The sequence below is a fragment of the Carlito syrichta genome, unplaced genomic scaffold (genome assembly GCF_000164805.1).
Source record: "Carlito syrichta isolate Samal-C Ts95f unplaced genomic scaffold, Tarsius_syrichta-2.0.1 Scaffold301997, whole genome shotgun sequence".
In the NCBI taxonomy this organism is placed as follows: domain Eukaryota; kingdom Metazoa; phylum Chordata; class Mammalia; order Primates; family Tarsiidae; genus Carlito; species Carlito syrichta.
In genome coordinates this window covers 63,485-68,636 of record NW_007246093.1, presented here as the reverse complement: position 1 = coordinate 68,636, position 5,152 = coordinate 63,485, and the positions used below count along the sequence as shown (strand labels likewise).

General features: G+C 40.7%; 1 pseudogene; it reads right to left on the bottom strand.

The window, feature by feature from the left end:
* Positions 1–1,335: 1,335 nt before the first annotated feature.
* LOC103258171 lies at positions 1,336–2,056 on the bottom strand (annotated as a pseudogene).
* Positions 2,057–5,152: the final 3,096 nt, after the last annotated feature.

Genomic DNA, 5,152 nt, shown 5'->3' with positions numbered 1-5,152 from the left:
CCAACAAAAATCAACCAACTCAGCCAGCTTTATTTGCAAAACAAGGAAATTAAGGCTACTTCTCTTAAAAAAGAAAAAAAAAGAAAAGAAAACTCAATAAGAGAAGGAAAGTCTATTGTGTTTGCCCCAGTTTTTTCTTATTGAGTTTTATCTTCCTTTCTGATGCTCCAGGAGTCCTAATTTCATCATTTTCATTTTGGTTAGAGAATTTTGATTAGCTACTCTTTTAGGGCAGATCTGCTGGAGATAAATTCTTTTAGATTTCCTTTATTTAGAAATGTTTTGATTTCTCCTTTGTTTCTAGTGGATATTTTCAATCTATATAGAATTATGGTCATACAGTTCTTTTTAAACTGGGAAATGCTCCACTTACTTTTGTTCTCCATGGTTTCTAATGAAAAATCTGTTGCGCTTCAAATTATTTGCTGTATACAGTTAAGGTGTTATTTCTCTCTGATTACTTTCAAGATTTTTTCCTTTATATTTAGTTTGCCAAAGTTTGACTATGATGTGACTTAGTGCGGATATCTTCTTTGGGTTAATCCTATGTGGGGTTTAACACGTTTCTTGAATCTGTAGCTTTATTTCTTTTGTCATATTTAGAAGTTTTCAGCCAATATTTCCTCGAGTACTTTTTAGTTCTATTTCTTTTCTATTGGCCTTACAGATCTAAGGACATAAATAATACGTCTTTAGTTATAGACCCACTTGTTCCTGAAGTTTTGTTCATCTTTTCTTGTCTATTTTCTCCCTGTTGTTCAGGCTGGGCAATTGCTATTGTTCTTTATTCCAGTTCACGGAATTTTTTTCCCCTCTGTCCTCTTCACTGAGGACATTCATTAAGTTATGTATTTATGTATGTATGTATTTATTTATTTTTAATTATAAAATGCACTTTTGGACCAGGTCCCATGGTTCACAGCTGTAATCTCTTCACTTTGGGAAGCCAAGGTGAAAGGATTGTCTGAACCCAGGAGTTCGAGACCAGCCTGGGCAACACTGCAAGATCTCTTCCGTACAATAAATCACAAAATTAACTGTTTGTGCTACTTGAAAGGCTAAGGTAGAAGGATTGCCTGAGCCCAGCAGTTCAAGGCTACAGTAGCTGTAACTGCATCATTGCACTCCAACTTGGGTGACAGAGTGAGACACTGACTCAAACAAACAAAAAAAGTTCATTTGGCTACTTTTATACTATTTCTTTGCTGGAACTTTCTATTTCTTTCATGAGAATTTCTGTGTTTTTATTTCTTTTACTTATTTATTTTCCTCCCAGGTCCATGGGGCAAAATTTATTGTGAAAGTTCATGGGGCAAGGACAGGATGGGGCAGGCTCTAGGAGACTGAGTCAGAGGCCTCTGAGCTGTCTCTGGCGTCTGTGCTCGCTGTGGTCTCACTGACCTCGCTGAGGTCCTTGCTGTCCCCACCACAATTGCCAGCCATCAGGCCCCTTCTCTTCATGACAGGCCTCTCCCAAGCCCAGAAATGAGTTGCCTTGGCTCTCCACCCGGTTCTCGATGGCACCCAGTATCACGTGCCTACCCTTTTCCTTCAGCTCCAGGTGTCACCTCAGCTCCTCAGCCACCTAGGTGAGATTATGCTTCATGGCCCACTCATACCTGGTCTGCATAGTGTTGGGGCCCCACCTCACTGATCTGAAAGTTGTGGGTGTTGGAACAGAGGTGCAGAGCTGCCCGGTTACTCTTCCTGACATGCAGGGAGATGTATTTGGCCTTGAAGTTGTCTATCATGGCTGCAGAGGCCTGGTCCATCAGCTTCCAGGTCAGGCCAAGGCGCCGGTGGGAACGCTTCACAGCTAGCAAAATGATATGTCTGTGGAGCACGTCCTCTGGGTCCTCCTCCATTTTTGGCCCGGACATACCCACAATCTTCCCACTCTTAGCCTCGGCAATGTAAGACAACTCTGGCCAGGAGAGGGCAGGGTAGAAATAGTATTACATCTGGTAGTCCTTGGGCAGACAGAGGAAGTGGCAGTGCTGCATGGTCACTGGGTCCTCTGGCCTGGCATTGTGGATGTTGATAACCGCGGGTGGGGCTCACGGGTCTCAGCAGATCGTGAACGGGGAAGTCAGTTGCCACTATGCACTGAAGCGATGCTGGTGCTGCTGGGGCCAGGCCAGTTCAGGAGGCTGGACCTGGGGCTGGGACCAGGTTCCTTTATTTGTTAAAAGATGTTTATAATGGCTTGTTGAAATAGTTTCACGATGACTACTTTGAATTATTTATCAGACAATTTTGACATTGACATCCACTTCACCTTGGTATAGAATATATAAATTGTATTTTTTTTAGATTAGAAAATGTATTTTATAAGTTTTATAAAAGTTTATTTAGAAAGTAAATTAGAAACAGAGAGAAAAGAGGATGTTCACCTCCCCAAGAGATGGGAGATGGCCAAAGCTTATGAAAATATGGCCTGGCCATAGCTCCAAGAGCACATGGCCACAAATTGTATTTTTTTATTTTCAAGTTACGATATTCCTAGTTCTTTGTATGACAAATAATATCCTACTGAAGCCTGCACAACATGGACCTTATGAGGGGGAACGCCCCCAAAACTAGAGTTATCTTTTGGAGGGCAGGCCCCTTGTAGTACACTTGGAATTTGCTGCTCTAGATCAGTCAATCAAAGTTATCTGCAAATTTTGAGAAGGTTGCATCATGATTCGAAACATCCCAAGTGTGGCAAACAGGTGACTGGTTCTTCCACCATGTTAACACATCTGCCCGCACCGCACTGAATGTTCATCAGTTTTTGACCGAAAATGGCATACCTCCACCCTTCCTATTCATCCAATCTCATGCCAAGTGACTTTTTTTGTTTGTTTGTTTTCCCTGGATGAAAAAGGTCCTCAAGGGGAAACATTTTGCAGAGGTGGAAAAGAAGAAACAAAAAATGGCAGAGACATTAAAATGCATCCACACTGATGAGGTCAAAAACTGTTTGGAGCAGTGGAAAAAAGCATCTCAATAGGTGTATTGCATCAAACAAAGAGTACTTTGAAGGTGACTGAAGTTTAAACATATAAGAATAAATACACAGTTTTTAATAAATAAATTCCAGCTTTTGTGGTATACTCCCTCATATGTTGTAAGAGTCCGATCTCATTGAACCCTTATATTTTAGTTGTCTTCCTCTGACATTGTTCTGGCAGGAGAAGCATGGAGAGAGCTACCTCATTACTTCCAGGTGAGGGTAGATATTCATATCTCCTACTCAGCCTTCATTGATGCTTGAGGTAGGAGGGTTCTGCTGATACTGCTGAGCAAGAAATGTGAATTCTGGCTCCTCAGTAGGCCTCCACTGATACCTCGCTGGCTGGCACAGGTCTTTCCCCATTTGACCTTTGCTGACATAATGAGTAAAAGGTGTTGCTATTAGAGGTAAAGTCCTGACTTCACTAGGCTTCTTCAGACACCATCCCACCTGGGAGAGTAAGTTGTGTTTCATTGCTGCTGAGTGTGAATGGAAGTCTGGGTTCTTTATGTGGTCTCCATTAATACTACAGAAGTGAAGGTAAATGAGACTCATTACTGAAGATAAAATTTCCTGGCTCACTACTGTGCCTTCTCTAATGCCATTGTGGCAATGGAGGAGAGGAGGTGATAAGCATGGGAGTTTGCAGTTCCTTCTTACTGCCCAAGAAGGGTGGACATCTAGGCTCTCAGCTTGGCCTGTGCTGATCTGAGTGGAGGTGGGACTACAGTTTCTTTCTGTGATATTTGGCAGATCAAAGCAATTATTTTTTTAAAGTATTCTGCCTTTCTTGGTAGCTCCTTTCTAAGTCCTTTTGTTCATTAGGGTTTATTTTGTCTGTGCCTATTGCCATTTCTGGGTTGCTGACTTTTGCAGCTCCAAATGTGGAATGTGAGGCAAAAAGTAAGCCCTGAAAAGTCACCATCATGCTGTCCCTTGAATCCTGATATCTTTCCACCTTTCATAATTATTTTAGGTTTGCTTCTTATATAACGTCGGGAATTTTAGTTGTAGTCAGCAGAATAAATAATTGTACTTACCAGGAAAAGTATATTTGCTTCATCTTCCTATTAAGATGAGTTTTAAAAAAATTTTCCTAGTTGTCCTATAGCAAAGCAAAATTCACTGGACAAAGGTGAACAATCAAGGAAGACTTTATTCAAAGCTATCACAACAGGGGAGTGAGGCCAGAACTCACTCTGAACTCTACTGAAACAAAGGACTGACATTGGGGGAGGTAATGGGATATCCATGTTTGTTAATTGTCTTGCCCAAAGAAAAGAAAGCCTTCTCAAAACTTTGCCACATGAGGTTGTTCTACAATTTGGAGCAAGATGCCCATTTAAGTTAGACCCCTATCCTCCCATAGATAGTGGGAGATAGGAGCACTATCTCTCTTGATGATTACATTGCAAAGGGATGGCTTCCAGGCTTTCAAAAAAACATATTCCTGAGTTGTAAAACTGGCAAGAAACTTTTAAAATACTTACATCAAAAAAGAGTAGAGGAAGAATTTATAATTTCAAGATTCTAAAATAAATGAGTCAAGAAAAGAAGTCAGAGGCTTAGCTAGCATTAGGAAAAAGCCTGTTCTAAACCTCAGTTGAATTGAGGAGAATGTTAAGACTGTCTTGATCCTATAGGTAACACATGCTAGGCATCATCTAGTCATAGGAATAGCTGTTCCCATTCCTTTTTCCAGCATGCACACTTCATAGATTACATGGATTAATGCATCCATTGTCCTTCCTTCATCCATTTTTTTTCCAAGTGTTGCCTTGAAATGCACCCGAGGAGCAACCTGCTATATATAATGGTTAGGTCAATAGAAGCTAGCTACAATAAAAACCTATAGGAGAATATTTAACAGAGCCATCTCATTGGTCCTTTCCATGTCCCTTGAAATTTCTGATTTGACTTTATCTTTTGGACTTGTACTTTCTGACTGATACATTCAGATATGTCTCTGCATTTTCTTGAATGATCTTCTGTTTTTGATTCTACCACCTGACTTGATCTTGCCTATCAGTGAATACAGGGAGTCTGATTCCTAGATGAACATCCCCATTAATGGGGAAAACTTCAAATTTGGTATTTGACATGATCTATCTTGTAGAGTGAGACACCAACAGAGTAATATACATCGCTATCTTC